Source organism: Felis catus, chromosome A1, assembly GCF_018350175.1.
Source record: "Felis catus isolate Fca126 chromosome A1, F.catus_Fca126_mat1.0, whole genome shotgun sequence".
Classification (NCBI taxonomy): domain Eukaryota; kingdom Metazoa; phylum Chordata; class Mammalia; order Carnivora; family Felidae; genus Felis; species Felis catus.
In genome coordinates, this window is record NC_058368.1 from 160091095 (window position 1) to 160109018 (window position 17924).

The 17924-nt window shown below is 36.6% G+C and overlaps 1 long non-coding RNA gene across 6 annotated transcripts in view; it reads left to right on the forward strand.

Moving 5' to 3' along the window:
- The window catches only part of LOC109502465, a 99321-nt gene extending 82204 nt beyond the window's left edge, over positions 1-17117 (forward strand). For all 6 annotated transcript variants that reach the window (XR_006583392.1, XR_006583385.1, XR_006583390.1 and 3 more), the window contains one exon: positions 16553-17117. This is a non-coding gene — a long non-coding RNA (uncharacterized LOC109502465). The remainder of the gene's footprint in view (positions 1-16552) is intronic.
- Positions 17118-17924: the final 807 nt, after the last annotated feature.

Below are 17924 nucleotides of genomic sequence, written 5' to 3' on the forward strand. Positions count from 1 at the left end.
CTTACTACATAAGATCTTTTTTTATTTTTTTCAATTTGTGTTTTATTTATTTTTTTATTTTTTTTAAATTTTGTTTAATGTTTATTCATTTTTGAGAGACAGAGAGAGACAGAGCATGAGCGGGGAAGGGGCAGAGAGAGAGAGAGACACAGAATCCGAAACAGGCTCCAGGCTCTAAGCTGTCAGCACAGAGCCCGACATGGGGCTCGAACTCACGAACTGCGAGGTTCTGACCTGAGCCGAAGTCGGACGCTCGACCGACTGAGCCACCCAGGCGCCCCTCAATGTGTGTTTTAGATGCCATTATTTTAAGTAAGGGCTCCTGGTGAAGTTTAAAATATATACTCCACAAGTGTTTGATGTTCAGACAACTTGCCAGGAGTAGGCCTATTACATAAAAAGGGGCAAAAAAAAAAAAAAAATGTTTAAACACCATGTAACTGAATTCAAATTACAATATATGAAGTAAAAATTCTTTCATGCACAAAGGGTTAATAATAGAAAACACTGAAAGCCACAGCGCTCTAACTAATAATGACTAGTGGATCTTAAACAAGTCACCAGGAAGGTTTGACATTTGACCTTTGATTTTTAAAAATATGTTGCTTACTCTGCAAGAGTGTCAAGTCCTGAATGATCCAATGATAAGCAACTTCTTTCTCCTCTGCTTCCACAAAGCTGGGAATTATTTTGACAAGATTCAGTACCAGGAATGCTTTTTTGAACAAAAGACCTGAGATTTTTTTTTCTTGGCCTTATTTAGAGTTAGCATACAAATGGCAAGCAATGATTTATGATCAATTAATTAAATGGGACCAGAAATTCTATAAAACATCCCTTTTTTTTTTCACTTTGGTGGGAATTATAGGTTTAAATGGTTTTATGATTAGCTTCAAAGAACTAGCATAAATACATTTGTGCTGTTAAAAAGGTAATCGGAATCTCTTAGGGAGTATGATGTGCTTTGTAGTAAAAAGAAAAAGGCAAGGGATTTGTAATTTAACTATCCCTTGAGACTGTTGAGATTAAATGGAGCCTTAGCTTTGGATTGAAAATAGATATCCAGTTGTTATTTTATATGAAAAACTAAATAAAAGAATAATCAATCATTTTTTGAAATTTCCCTTAATTTAAATTAGACAAAAACAGAAGTTTCACGGTCTTGAGGTTTGTCTTTACATACCTTAAGATCTTTAAGAATAATTCTCCATCCAGTCAATCATTGTTTTTGCACTCCACACAATGTTAACCCGCTTGGGTAGCTGAAGTTATTCTCGACAGCAGTCTATCAGACCTATTTCAGACTGACATAAGCACTACATTCATTGCTCTTTCAGAATTCAGTTCTTTTGGTAGGTGGTTAACGACTTGTAATAGTTAGGTAATAGTTAGACCCCAGGTGAAGAGTATAGGTCTCTTTTCCTTCACCCTAGGTGTGAAGTGATACATGACAATGTGAGAATTAAGGCAAGCCACAGACTGACTTTTGGAACTCAGCAAGCACTGATTAGCATTGATTAACACCAACTCGGTCACACCACCTGTCTGTACTTACAGTGAAGTCCATCTCCTTTTCTGTTTGGGTCCTCTGTCAAGCAATGTGCATAGGTTTACTCCAGGCAGATCTAACAGTATTATAGTAATAGAATCCACAGCCAGTGTGCTTATAAAATATTTCTAGACAACCCATGTACACTGAACACCAGTCACTTCTCTAATGCAAAATAAGTCCTAACTACCATTATGTTTGTTAATAAATACTTTGGTGACTGGAGATAAAGACAGTTGAAGACAGAAGCAGCTACTTTTGAAGAGCTTTTGAATGAACAGTCTTCCAAATGCTAACTCAGTATCCTTGGTGTACGTATTCTGCTTTTAGTTTCCACATTAAAGTGAATGTGTATGTACATACACATTCTGTGATGTTGTATTTTAAGTTAAATAGATATGACATTCCATCCTAATATTTCAGTATGTTTCTTTAAAAGTGAAAGTCTTCCATAGCCAAAATGACATTATGGCAACTAATACAATTAATAATTCATTAATATCACCTAATAATCCATATTTAAATCTATTGTCCTTTTGCAGGTAGTCTGTCTGAATCAAGATCTGATCTAAACCCACCTTGTTAAATCCCTTGAGTCTCTTTCATTCTTCCACAGTACCTTTTGTGATGACATTCTGACTTGCTGAAGTCTTACTAGTTGTTCTTTAGAATGTCTGACATTGTTTGATGCATTTTTTTTTGTGGTGGTATCTTGCTCCTTACCAGTTCTCTCTGTAATCTAGGAGTTAAATCTAAAGGCTTTATAAAATTCAAGTTAAACACTCTTGTCAAAGTTAAAATCATAAAATCAATATTTTCCATCGTATCACACTGGTAATTGCAAATGTCTGGTACTTCCACCAAAGGTGATACTAAATTTGGCACTAAAATGAAGGGTTTTGAAAGTCTGATTCTCCTCCTCCTCCTCCTCCTCCTTCTTCTTTTTCTTCTTTTTTTTTTGAGTTTATTTATTTTGAGAGAGACAGAGAAAGGAGCCAGGGAGGGGCAGAGAGAGAGAGAGAGAGAGAGAGAGACAGACAGACAGACAGACAGACGGAGAGAGAGTCCCAAGCAGGCTCTGTGCTGTTAGCAGAATCCAGTAGCAGGGCTCAAACCCACGAACCATGAGATCATGACCTAGGTCGAAACCAAGAGTTGGACGCTGAACCCACTGAGCCATCGAGGCACCCCAAAAGTCTGATTCTTCTATTGTTTTGTTTCCCAGCTTGTGACCAAATTTTTTTGGCTGGAACTAGGTAAAGTTCCAGGTTACCAACAGCCATTTGCCTAATCCTTTTAACACCAAATGATAAGTCTTGGCTGCATCAATGATCTCATTAGGGCTTGCTAAGTAGTTACATTTATAATTCTATCATTTATTTCACAGTTATTTGCTACCTTTCTTCTGACAAGTAGGCCTTCTCTCTTCAAGTAGGGCTACTTAATTATTGTAGATGGCAATTCTTTCTGGAAAGGTGGAATAAATGTTGATTTTTTTCCTTTGCCTCTAAAATTTGGAGGTAATTTACTAAGCAGATATCTGGCTCCAGAACTCTAATCAGCCCTGTACAACATGGCCACTTTCTAATGCAGATTCTGCTAATATATGTATGCATATTCTGCTAAATTTATATATTATATATAATTCCCATTGGGTTTGTGCCAAAATGGCCACCTGGGAACAATTATTATGGTATATTGCATTTTCTATTTATTTGTTGTTTTTATGTAAAATTCCTTTAGTATCTGAAAATATAGTAATTCACTGCTCTTATTCTCTTCATTATATTTCCTTTTAAGGATCTAATTGGTTTGTTTACTGTAATCTTTTCCTGCCAGGTATTCCCATGGTGTTTCATGATTTATTTTGTGTTTTGGTTATTTCATTTGTAACATTTATTTGGTGCTGAGTGGATTCCACAAATTGCTCATGTTCCAATGCTGATGTCCTGTTACTTCCATTCTGCCATCACTGATACTCTTCTTGGGTATCTGAGCAGATCATGGAACTCTCTTGCAGGCAGTGTCAGAAACAATTTATACGTCCAGTATTTGTTAAAGGATAAATACCAAAGATAGCACATCAGGCAGGAAATCACCATTTGAAAATTTTAGTTAATTGTAAGACTGACTTAGATTTGACAGTACCTAGATTTCTCATTATAAGATTCCAATAGTTTGTCTTCTGGTGTTGCACCGAACACTGAAATAATATGTTACACTAGTTAGGCCAATGTAACATGTGAAATTTTGTGTGGTTTCAGAGATAAGGGCCTCTGTGGAAGAAAATTACCTTGCTTTCCATGTTTAAGATTTTTTTTTTTTTTAATTACAGAAAATATGGGGCACCCAGGTGGCTCAGTCAGTTAAGCGTCTGACTTTGGCTCAGGTCATGATCTCATGGTTCATGGGTTCGAGCCCCACGTCGGGCTCTGTGCGGATAGCTCAAAGCCTGGAGCCTGCTTTGGATTCTGTGTCTCCCTCTCTTTCTGCACCATTCCCACTCATGCTCTGTCTCTCTCTGTCTTAAAAATAAATAAAACATTAAAAAAATAAAAAAAATAAATTACAGAAAATATGACAAAACCTCTATGAGAGCAGGTCTCAGTGCTGAATCCCCAGAGTGAAGCCTCTCATGTAATAGAAACTGAACAAATATTTGTTGAATGAATTAATTTCAACTCATTCATTTCTGTGGGAAATAAAAATCTGAAGTGATACAGATGAGGGTTGCAAAAATCATCTTGTTGAGATTTCTTCTCTTGACTGAGATTCTAGATTTTCTTCTATAGGAAAGGATATCAAAGTCCTTTTGCCTTTCCTAAAGGAGTTTATAACATTAAAAGAAGATCTGTATCTCACCCTCCAACATTACAGATATTATTACTCAACTTCACTTCACAAGTAAAATAAAAGCACTACTTGAAGAAAATATTCCCTTATCTACCTCAGGTTCTCTTTTTCGTGTTCACATATCTAAATACTCAGAAACACAATTTCTCCTAATCACTTAGATATATTTAATCACGTACACTCACTAAAACTGGATCAGACTAATGTGTCAATCAGAATGTAAGGAGAAATATATCTGCTAAAGAACAGACATTATTGACTACTCAACGTGGATCTTTCTTTCCTTTTCCCCAACCAAAATCTACAGCAAAGTGTTCATGAGCAGGAAATGAGATTATTTAAATAGCTTATGTTGCTATGGCTGGTACTTGATACATGATGGTGGTTTAACTGTCAAATTAACACTAAGTTCTATGGTTGTCGGACCTCTCTGTCCTGCAGAGTGCTAGAAACCCAGAACCAATTAAAATGTCTTTCAAATTTCCCTTTTATATTTAACAAGCACACTGTTTCATTCTTATTGATAAGTTCTTTTTTAAAAAAATTTTTTAAATGTTTATTTATTTTTGAGATAGAAAGACACACAGTGTGAGTGGGGGAGGCACAGAGAGAGGGAGACACGAATCTGAAGCAGGCTCCAGGCTCTGAGCTGTCACCACAGAGCCGGACGCGGGGCTCGAACTCACGAGATGTGAGATCATGACCTGAGCCGAAGTTGGCTGCTTAACCGACTGAGCCACCCAGGCGCCCAGTTTTCTTTTCTTTTCTTTTCTTTTCTTTTCTTTTCTTTTCTTTTCTTTTCTTTTCTTTTCTTTTCTTTTCTTTTCTTTTCTTTTCTTTTCTTTTCTTTTCTTTTCTTTTCTTTTCTTTTCTTCTTTTCTTTTCTTTTCTTTTCTTTTCTTTTCTTTTCTTTTCTTTTCTTTTTCTTTTCTTTTCTTTTTTTAAGGTGAATGCTCCAAAATTGATTGGGTTTAAGCTTCCCAATTACGACCATAACCTAATCATTTAATCCTATCACCTCTGAGTTTTTATATGAGTCCACTTTATTTGAATTTTCATTCTCTACCCAAAGATGTCTGATCTTATTCTTTACTTATTTCCTCCTGTTATGTATATTGGGGAGGGAGGAAGAGGGGGAAATGGTATTTTCCACAGCATTTTGTTTTGAAAATTTTCAAAATTATAGTAAAGTTAATAGTACAGTAAATTCTTGCGTATCTCATACTTAGATTTATCAGTTGTTAATAGTTTGTGAAACTAGCTTTATTTCCTCTTTTTCTCAATTTCTCTCTCTCTTCTTCTCTTTAATATTATGGATCATGAATTTTTTTTTCAGTGCATAAAATCTATCAGCACTATTATTTTTTTGATCTTAAATTGTCTTAAATTTTGCCAGAAGGAGGCCCTCCTGACTATTCCTTTATGTTTTTGAAGTGACCTTATTCATATCTATTATACTTTCATTCCTCTTGATTTCAGAATATTTAACCCCTTCAGGTTTGCTGCTGTTTTGCTATCTGCCACATGCATCTCCTACTGATATGAATGCCTTAGTAATGTGAAATATTACTTGATCTATTCAATGTCTTTAATACAAATATATATGTATATATGTATATATATATATATACACACACACGTATATATGTATATACACACACATATGTATATATGTATACACACACACACACACACACATAGCTTGATATTTTTATAAGCCTTGATAAATTATATCTTTTTAATAAAAATTTTCTCTATTAAGTTCAAAGACTAAAGTTGGAGATGGGAAAAATATACCTTAATTGACCTTTGCTTCTTGGTGTAACTTTACTTACAACATTATACTCAACCCCTCTTTTGGTGTTGACTGTCTCATGATATGATTTATGAATTTTTATATTAGATCATATGAAATTTAACATACCTTCGGAATTCTGAATCCAGCTAGAGATTAAAATATTCAAAACACCATAGAGACATTCGGAGGAACAATCCAGTATTATTCAGAAATGTTAAATTATAGGATTTCCTTAAAGATTTTTCCTGGTGAAACAATACTTTAAAGCGCATACACTGTCCAATGCTTGCCATTCTTTATAAGATGGCTATGGTTTAACGTGTGTCACTTTTTAAGGAAACTATCACTTCTTTATAGTTGTTTCTAAATATTTTCTATAAGTGTCACTAATGTTTTCACTTTGAAATGAAGAAAAATATTTTCCAAAAGTGGGTTGTTGTCATGACATAGAGAAATTTTTTAATTCCTTTATCCCATAGAACATAGTTTATTTCATAAAGCAAGATTTAGCTAAAACGTACACTGTGACTCTGAAGATTAAAGTATAATTTCTCAGCATACCCAGGCAGTCACTTGCTCCCAAATTGCTAAAGAAGTGTTATCTCTAGTCCCAGTTCTTTTCTTTACCAACTTTATTGTGTTACCTTAGGCAAATTATTTGACCATCTCTGGGTTTACTTTCTCTATATGGAACATAAGAGTTCAACTATATGATTTCTAAAATCATCTCCCATTCTAAATTTCTGTGAATCTTTGGTAACAGATCTAAAATTTAAATGACTGGAGAAAATTCAAAGAGAAATACTTTCTTTTATCTGCAGATTCCCTTTTGCTAGAGACATAAGAGCTAGCACCTGGGACCACCATGTGACTATAGTGCACTTCTGCTAGCTCTTTCATTACTTAGCCTTTTCTTACTCATATTTTGCAAACACAGAGTATTGCATATGCTGAATTTGTAATATGCTCTGTTACAAATGTCTGGAAGAGGACAGATGGGAGATCGGGCATTAATCCTTTTTTTCCTTCCAAATTTTAAAAATACATTAGTGCTATTCATACCACTCTCCAGTATAGTAGTGATATTAGGGCAAATATGTTCATTTGAGAGACATTACAGGTTCTGTATCTGTAAGAATTATCTCTGCAATCCTATCTCTCTACCCCTCAAGTTTTACCACATCCAATTATTTTCTAAGACCTTGTAAAGGAGTCAATATACTAATGACAATAGGCTATCTCCTTGGGACAGTGACTCCTCTGCCTTAAAATAAATCACTGGAGAAAATTTATTCCAGTATTCCTTACAAACTTTCTGGAAAATATTCCTCAAAATGTTCTAACTCAGACATCTACTTATTGCTGGCTTAATGATCAAAAGGATTTAGAGAGCACAAAGCATTTTGAAGCTGGAGTGATTTAAATGCTGGTTCTGCTATATCCCTTGTTTTTGAATGTGTTCACTCACTTGCTGAATTTATAGAACCAATTTGGGAGAGGAACAATGTTTCTGCCTCCCCTAAGAAATTCCTCAAATTCCTTACCATGACAATCAAAAGAAAATCTGGGTTGCTCTTTGTGAGACATTTCTTACGTACTCAGCAGCAGTAAAAGTCTTGATTGTTCAGGTTTCAGAAAAAAAGTCACGAAATTTCTTTATTTCGTCTACCTTTAAAAGCATAGTTTAGAGTGCTGCAGTAGATAAAAAACAACAAAAACCAGAGAAACAAACAAACAAAACCTCCACAATTAACTACAGGTAGAGTATATACAGCATGAGTTTTATAATCATACCGGCTTCAAACATTAGCTCAGACATTTGCTAGTTCTATGATTTTGCATATTTCCCTTAAGGAATCTGAATCTCAGTTTTCATCTTTAAAATGGGACCCGATGTTGAGTGTTATAAGTTTTAAACAAGATAATATATATAATATACTGAGCATAGTCCTTGGAACATACAAGATGTCCAGTAAATACTAGCTATTGTTAACTGGTTGCTAACCTTTTAATTTTATTTCTAAAAGTTGAAGAGCATTTTAAACATGCAGTTAGAATATCATTATAACTCCACAAAGTAGTGCAGGATTCCTCACTGTCATTAACTAGTCAGTGTTCACATTCCTCCAGCAAGTTTATTCAAATTAGTATCTAAACAACACCCATATGTTAAATTGGGTAGCCATTTTTCCTAAGTCTTTAATCTATTGGCTTCTCTCCCTTTCTTTCTTTCTTTCTCTCTCTTTCTCTCTTTCTTTCTTTCTTTCTTTCTTTCTTTCTTTCTTTCTTTCTTTCTTTCTTTCTCATGCTTTTTATTTGTTGAAGCAATAAGATCATTAGTTCTGTAATAATACTCATATTCTTGTTTGTCTGGTTACATTGTCTTGTTTGTCTGGTTACATTGACGTTGTGTTATTGAAAATGCTAACTTGAAAAAACTCAGACTTTAAAATTTAACACTAACGGAACTTAGATAGTTAATCTAGCTAGACTTGACCAAATTGTAAATTCCATGAGGTCATGCTTTATTACTCTTTTGCATCCTTATGGGGCCTGGTGATATAGTACTAGGCAAACAAATACTTGTTGCTTGATCAATTACTGAGAGTAATATCCTGCATTTGACTCATTTATATTGACATTTATGTTAGGGATGAAGCATGAGTTGGGAATTTAAGAATAAAGACTTGCCTTGCCATAATTTTGCTGTTTGACACTGAAAAAAGTAATTAAATATTTCTGAGCCTTAAAGGTGAAGGTCTCTAAAAGAGGGATGCTCTGCCTTACACATTTACCATGGGAATAAAAAAATGCATCAGTGGTAAAGTGAATGCTGGTTAAACAATAAGTGTTATTCTTTTTGAATAAAAAGGGTCAACACTGATATTTAATTTTAACATCAGCACTTGAATAAAAGGCTGAATGGACTTACTGATTGGAAAGCCACCCTTATATTTAAAAAATGGAAAATGATTTTTCCTACTTAGTTTCCATTTCTCTCTTAGCCATTATCATGCAGTTTTACATGTCATATTATAATTGGAGAATGAGCTTTCTCCTGATTCTCTCATCAAGTGAAAACCCAATTGAAATAATGATTGGCTTAGTTGGCCAATGAGACGAGACACTGGTTTATACAACCAGAGTTCCTCTGAAAGTGGTGAGGACAAGTCTCCTGTCTCAAAGGGCAACTGAAGAGTCATCAACTAATTTTTAACCAATGGCAAAGTAACATGGAATATCCAAGGAAATAGATATGAATTCATGTGAATACAAATGTTGTTACAAAAAGCATCACTCCAGTGAATACTGGATACATTTGTAATGACTGTCATTTGAAGTAAAAAGAGTGTCCTAATTTTAGTTTTAACAAAGGCTCAGTAAGTGCCTAGTGTTTGGGCACCAAATATATTTTATCATTTACAAAACAGTTTTTAAGTTCCATTTAAGATTTATCTATGAAAATTTCGATTCACAATTAAGATATGGATTGTGGTGGGAGAACTACAGTGAATGCAGGACACAGATAGTTGCAAATTATAGGAATGTTGAACATATGAGGCTGACTCTGCTTGTAGATTTAACTGGAGGATTACATCTATCTATTTCTTTGGTTTGGATTGAAAGTGTTTTTAGTAAAGGAATGATGCGCCCCATCTGCATATACAAATAGGCCAGAGCAGTGGTTCTCGTCCAAGGGAGAGTATTTAAAAATAGTAGTATCAAAGGTTCACCCAAGATCAATTACAAATCAGAATTTCTAAAGGAATAGCTTATGCATTTAAGGCTGTAAGGTCAAAAAGCTAGAATTAGCTGCTTTTAAATTTTGTCCTTAGTTAAAAATGGGATGCTTGTGATAAAATTAATTTTGGGAAAGTGCATAACATTTGAAAATTACAATAGGCCAGGAAGGAAGCAAATGAGGTAGCTATTACATTGTGCCTTCTGTGAGCACAATTACAAACCCCAGAGCAAGCCACTGTTTAGGGTTTCAGCTCCTTGAAAGTATTTCTGGTACTTATGCTTCTTTTCCTCATTTAGAGATTACCTCCTCTAAAATTTGTCAACTTTAAACACTCTTTCGATAATTTAGGTTTTCTAACAAGGTTTCTTTCTCAAGACCACTGTTTTAAAATTTTTTTATTAAAAAAAATTTTTTAACGTTTATTCATTTTTCAGAGACAGAGAGAGAGAGTGCAAACAGGAGTGGGGCAGAGAGAGAAGGAGACACAGAATCCAAAGCAGGCTCCAGGCTCTGAGATGTCAGCACAGAGCCCAACACAGGGCTCGAACTCACGAACCATGAGATCATGACCTGAGCTGAAGTTAGATGCTCAACTGACTCAGCTACCCAGGCACCCCTCAAGACCACTTTTATATGTGAAATATTTTATGAAAGTCATTTTCTCAACCAAAAACACTGATAAAAGATTTTTTTTTTCCCCATGACTCACCATAATGAGTAGGTTTTCATGTAAAAATAGTTTGGTCCAAAATATCCATATGTTTTTCACAGGCTTTTTTTTCCCCCTCAATAACTGCTAAAAGAGTTAAAATGTATAACTTGCTGGAATGGAAGTCTTGTTTGGGAAATCTGTTTAATTTTCAAGAATGATCTATATCTGGAGGTGAAAGAAAAGGAAAGGTTCTTTGTCCAACTTATTTCAGTCTCTTCTAAGTTGGTATGGTTTTCTGGAAGTTAGAATGTGTTCCCATTTATCTCACAACTTTATTTAGTTTGACTTTTTTTTTTTAAGTTTATTTATTTTGAGAGAGAGAGCGAGCTTGTGTGTGAGCAGGGGAGGGACAGAGAGAGAGAAGGAGAGAGAGGATCCCAAGCAGGCTCTGTGCTAGGGCTCAGGCTCATCACCCTGGGATCATGACCTGAGCCAAAATCAAGAATCAGCTGCTTAACTGACTGAGCCACCGAGGCGCTCCTACTTTGACTTTTTTAAAGTCTCTTATCTTACTGCCAGTTTTGAAGTGAAAGGATGACTTAATTGATGAGGAAAAACAATTTTTGAAGTTGCAAATTTTGAACTTGTGGATTTTTTAGAAAACACACAAATAAATATTCTATTAGTTTATTCTTTTGTGTTATTCAGTCATCATTAATCTTCAATTACTCTTTGAACATTTCTATGGCAGTTAGTCAATTTTGCTTTCTATTTCTTTTATGCTGTGCACCCAATGGTTTCTCATTTATTGGTTTAGATTTAACACAGTCTGTTGAATGGCTAATAGATAGATGACTTATCAATGTCCTTTCAGAGTTATATTTTGATAAACTTATGACTAAAATTAATCTTGGCCTCACCAATGAGTTTATCTATTGATCTGCATGGCAAGGCTCTCAGCACGATGTTGTCAGTTTCACACTATTAAAAATAGCTATAAAAATGAAACATTTATTGACTGCTCTGGATTTAGTTGTATATGATCAGGTAATAGCTTTGTTCTTCTATCGCCATGTGTCACACCTGACTTTTAGGCTTTCCCTATTGTAGTATTTGATAGCATTTTAAACAGATCTTGTAGATTCTCAGTCACTAACAGGTATTAGAAAGTCTGTTCTAAAGCAACATTTTAATCTTGCTTCCAGCGTAAAGTTTTTTCCCTTTTAGTTTCAGCCCTGACCCTGTTTTAGGAACCAGTTATGTGGGTAGGGAGGGGGACTTGTTAGCTGTTCTTTAAATCAAATTACTTCAAATCCTCTTCCACTTCTTCTCCCCTCACTATTCTGCACCTGGCTCTTCCAGCATCCATGTGGGGGAATGTGATGAGCAGTTAAGGGGTAAAAAAAAGGAGGCAATAAAGTACCGTGGTTAGGAACATGGACTGTGGAGTTCGATACTGGGGTTAGATCCTCTACTACCCACTGGTTTTGTGACCTTGGTTATGACTCTATAGTTTCTTTACCTATGAATGATTTTACTTTAATAACTTGATTTTAATAATGATTTGTGGTTGTAAGGATTATATATGTTAATTTATATAAAGTATTTACTCAGTAATTGTTAGTTGTCCCGGGTATTCCTGCTGGGTTTATTGGTGCTTTGTATCTGTCTTCCTTCTGGGACTGTGTTCTGGGACTCTCTATCTTGGCAGGCAGGTTCTCCTCCGGATGATTGGGTAGGCTCTCTGTCCTCCCTGCCCTCCACAGAGATCTCTGCACTGCACTTTTCTGATGCTTTCAATCTACTTGCTGGCTGACACTTTGCAATCCCTGGCCTGACTCCTGCCCTAGCACTAGACTCCTGAGGGTGTTGTGCCTGGGCAGGCAGCTAAGAGTGACCATTGGGAAGATTGAACATGGGAAAAGTTGTGCATCCGGGCCCAGCTGATTGTCGGAAGTGCAGGCCATTCCTTCTGCTGGTTTCCCTCTTTGCCTGGCCATCATGGGCTGTCCTAGCCCCTTTCTGCCTATAGGTTCCTTTAGGGTCCAGGGTCTGGTCCCAGTCTGTAACTTTATGTATGCCTCCAAACACCTAGAGATAGATGTTAGTGCTTTCTCAAATACTCTCATGAAAGTTCCCCAACATTTTTGCCACTGACCAAGCTTCTACCTGAGCAGTGAACTATCTCCTGGAGAGAAACTTAATCTCTTTGAATGATTCTCTCAGGGCTGCTTTTATGTGAGTTGTTTTCCTGGCTAGCACACCACTCCCTCCTCCCACACTGCAGGGTTAAGGGGGACACCATAGCACTCTCTTCCTTGAATTCATTTCAAAGACTCCTCTCCAATGAGTCTACAACTTTCTCCCTAAGTTGGGCACTGAGTGTGATGGTTATGCGATCCCTTTGGCTCTGCCCTGAGGACCTCTTTAGATTGTAGGATATTTATCAGTTTTTCTTGGCTGTAGCCAAAATTTAGTCAACAAAGAACATCGTATTTCACATGCCGCTGTAAGTATCTTGGTCATACCTTGTGCTATAACAAAGGCTGAATGAGGCAGCAAATTAAATTCCAACATATTTGTGCCCTGAATGCCTGGAACTGTGTTTGCTTGTATTGTTTATTTTAACACAGATGCAGATAAGTGATTTCACTTTGAAAAATATCATTATTTTCATTACAGAACCTCTGCTGTATGAGCAGAGAGAAACCACAAACTCAGAGTAGCTTTCTGTAATTCCATGTAGTTAAACTTTACATCATTCTTGTTGAATATCACCAAATGGCAGCTTCTATAGCAATGCTAGCCTCCTTTCTAAAAAACCGAATATTTCATGTTGATAGCCATTATTAATAGTTTGAGTCTAATGTTGTGATCATACCTCAAACACAGTCAGAAGGACCTAATCAAAGCATGGTCATGTTTAGTTTCAGTCATGTGAGTTTCAGAATTATGGAAGAACCTCAAAAGGTCAACCATCTATGCTTAGCAGTGTCAAGTAGAGCTTTTTGTGAAGATGCCCTGTCGCTGTTGAGCACTTGAAACGTGATGAGTGTGGCTGAGGAACTGCATTTTTAATTATATTTCATTTTAGCTCATTAAAATTTAACTTTAAATAGCCACATGTGACTATTGGCTACTGTACTGGAAAAGTCACTTCTCTCTTTACACAGACTTGGTAAAGTCTAAAATAATAATTATTTTTAAAGTTTATTTATTTTTTTTGAGAAAGGGAGGATACATGCGCGAGGGGCAGAGAGAAAGAATCCCAAGTAGGTTTTGCACTATCAGTGCAGAGCTCCACACAGGACTCAATCCCACAAACTGTGAGATCATGACCTGAGCTGAAATCAAGAGTTGGATGCTTAACCGACTGAGCCCCCCAGGTGCCCCCAAACTAATAATTAAAAAAAAACTTGTATTTTCCTTTTGTAAGACTGATATTTTTCTTTTAAAGAAAAAAATTAGGGGCGCCTGGGTGGTTCGGTCGGTTAAGCATCCAACTTCGGCTCAGGTTATGATCTCACCATTCCCGAGTTTGAGCCCCATGTTGGGCTCTGTGCTAACAGCTCAGAGCCTGGAGTCTCCCTTGGATTCTGTGTCTCCCTCTCTGTCTCTACCCCTCCGCTGCTCAGATTCTGTCTCTTTCTCAAAAATAAACATTAAAAAATAAATTTAAAGATAAAATTAGAATTGCTGAGTAATGTAGAAATAAATATAGATTTATCTGCCTTAGATGACCTATTTTATTGAATAGAATAATTTAGAGGAGGAGGTCAGCACTGTCTCTTCACTGTTAAAATGATCCTAAGGTGATAACATTTTTGTATTATTGACTTGGAGACAGCATTCCTTCAGAGCTCTCCTGTGACTTGTATTTGTGTAGAGATGCATAGTTCACAGCATATTATCTCCTTTTTTTTCTCTGGAAAGAATCCCTCATATAATTATGCTTCTCATGTTAGGGGTGGGAGGTTGAGCATCCAGGAGCTGAAGTGACCTGCCAGACATCATAGCATGAGGAGTGGGGCCAGGGGACGATGGGCTCATGTCACACAAAACATTTCGTAAGGACTCATCTCTGGCAGGTACTGTTCCACATTAAGGATTCATAAAGGAATAAAATCCTGTCTTGGGTATTTGGGGTACCTTCCCCTCTGTCTCCTGGTAGGAGATTGGTAGAAGCAGGAAGGATGAGACTGGTTGTGAAAGGTTGTAGGTCCTTCCAGGGGGCTGTCATCAGGTTTCTCCGGTGGGATGTCAGAAAGCTGTCCCTCTTCTAAGGCTGGCAGGCCACTCTGCCAGTCCAAGTCCTAGGGACTTGTGCTTTCTCGTAAGGCTTGTCTGCATCCCACCATATCTTCAAAGCTCATTCCTTTTAAAGTAAATCCTCCTTGCTTGCCTGGGTGGCTCAGTCAGTTAAGCATCAGACTCTTGATTTTGACTCAAGTCAGGATCTCATGGTTCATGGGTTTGATTCCCACATTGAGGCTCGGAGCCTGCTTGGGATTCTCTCTCCCTCTCTCTCTGCCCCTCCCCCACTTGTTCTCGCTCTTTCTCTCTCTCTATCTCAAAATAAGTAAATAAACTTAAAGAAATAAAATAAAACCTTTTTGAATTATCTGGTGAGTGTCAGGTATTTGTGGTTAGGGCCCAGTCTGATCTATCCCCTCCCTCTCTCAAACTGTTCTATTTCTGGTGGTGTATCTCCTCTCTTTCTGGTTGGATGGAGCATCACAAAAGGTGTCCTGAGAATAGCAGCACAGAGGCCTCTATTCTTGAACACTGGCCGATACTGTATAACACTGGAATGTGACACTGTAGATTCCAGGGTTCCAAATGCCTGGCACACTGGGGGCCTTGAATCCATCACAGATGATGTCTCTGTATTGAGCCGTAGGTTTAAATCAAAGCAGCATCTTTGGCAAATCATTCCATTGTGGTATACCTAACATAAGAAATATTTAAATTCATCAGTGATCTGGCAATAAATTCTGCCAACAGGTATAAATTTATTTATTGACCAACCATGGAAGGATTTCATTTATAGAATAGGCACTCAATAAATGATTTTGTGGATGACAAGGTTGGGATTTACTCTTGAGTTATGATGCACTATAAATACGTACCAAGAAATGCATAGATACACTGGTTAATTAAGAGGTCAGTATATTACCATTATTTAATATATTTTGTCTCAGATCATGCAATTCTATTTTAAGAGAGATTTATGAATCTTTACTTAGATTATCATGAGAAGACACATTTTAGTCTCTTAAATAATATATTGAGGTGGCTGCCTATTTTATACTAAGTGATTATTAGAGTATCTTGTATGTGCCACACACTGAGGCAGGTACTGGGATTAAAGTAGTGAACAGGTACATACTGTCTGCATTTGGGAAACTTATACTTTATTAGATGAGATGTATGCCAAAGGAATAATTTAAAAATAATTTATGGATTGCAATTATTGCATGGTAATGTGGTTTTTGTTTTCTATCCCTTTCCTCATCCTACATTCTCTCCCCTGTCCTACCTGGAACCTGACTCATACTTTCATACGGAGTACAAGAAAACAGGGTTTTTGACTCAAGAAAGAGCCAGATATCTTTAGCATAATAAAGGGAAAGAACTATACCTAAAGGTGTTAATCTTAATACTATGAAGAAGCTAATGACTTTATACTGAGAATTTAGGGGTGCCTGGGTGGCTCAGTTGGTTCTAAGTGTCCAACTTCAGCTCAGGTCATGATCTCATGGTTCATGAGTTCGAGCCCCACATTGGGCTCCATGCTGATGGTGCAGAGTCTGCTTGGGATTCTCTCTCCCTCTCCCTCTGCTGCTCCCTGACTCACTTTCTCCCTCTCCCTCAGAATAAATAAATAAACTTTATAGTGAGAATCTAAGACTGACCTCAGTGAAGAATTTTTCCCCCCTTCTCTTTTGCCCTCAGCAATGAAATCTCTGGAACAATTTAACAATGGAGCATAAAGGAACTAAACAAGAAGCAGCAGACTATGTGAGTACAGTTGAAGGAGCTGAGAGTGAGGAGCAAAGATCACACAGAGGATCATAGAAGCTGTGGGAGGAAGGAGATAGAACAGGCCTTTGGCAGAGATATTTTTCTGCCTACATCTAGGCTATCTGGGAATACCAGGACTATCTAGGACACTGGAGGAGCTGGGTGTTCTCAGTGATTTTTAGCCCCCTGGCATTCATGTCCTTATGTGTTCTCCCCCCACACTGGAAAAGTCTGGCCTAGGTAACCAACAGGATACTGTAGAAATGATTGAGTATGTCTTTTGAGACTGAGTTAGAAAGGATATGTGGCTTCTGCCTGCTCTTTTGGACCACTCAATCTGGGAAAGCCAGCTGGTGTGTTGTGAGGATTCACAATAATAGGTGAGGTCCATAGGTGAGGAGCCGAGGTCTCCATCCAGTAGACATGAGTAAGCAATTCTGGAGGTAGATTTTCTAGCCTCAGACAAGCCTTTAGATGAAGCAACCTGGACTGATATCTTTTTTTTTTTTTTTTACCTTTTTAAAAAATTATTTATTTATTTATTTACTTATTTATTTATTTATTTTTATTTATTTTTAAATTTACATTCAAGGTAGTTATCATATAGGGCAACAATGATTTCAGGAGTAAATTCCTTAATGCCCCTTACCCATTTAGTCTATCCGCCCTCCCACAACCCTTCCAGTAACCCTCTGTTTGTTCTCCATATTTAAGAGTCTCTTATGTTTTGTCCCCCTCCCTGTTATTATATTATTTTTGTTTCCCATCCCTTATGTTCATCTGTTTTGTATCTTAAAGTTCTCATATGAGTGAAGTCATATGATATTTGTCTTTCTCTGGCTGACTAATTTCGCTGATCAAAATGCCCTCCAGTTCCATCCACATAGTTGCAAATGGCAAGATTTCATTCTTTTTGATTGCTGAGTAATACTCCGTTGTGTATGTATGTGTATATATATATATATATATATATATATATATATATATATATATACATATACATATATATATATACATATACATATATATATATATATATATATATATATATATATATATACCACATCTTCTTTATCCATTCATCCATCAATGGATGTTTGGGCTCTTTCCATATTTTGGCTATTATTGATAGTGCTTCTATAAACATTGGGGTGCATGTGTCCCTTTGAAACAGGATACATGTATCCCTTGGATAAATACCTAGTAGTGCAATTGCTGAGTCGTGGGGTAGTTCTAATTTTAATTTTTTGAGGAATCTCCATACTGTTTCCCAGAGTGACTGCACCAGTTTGTATTCCCACCA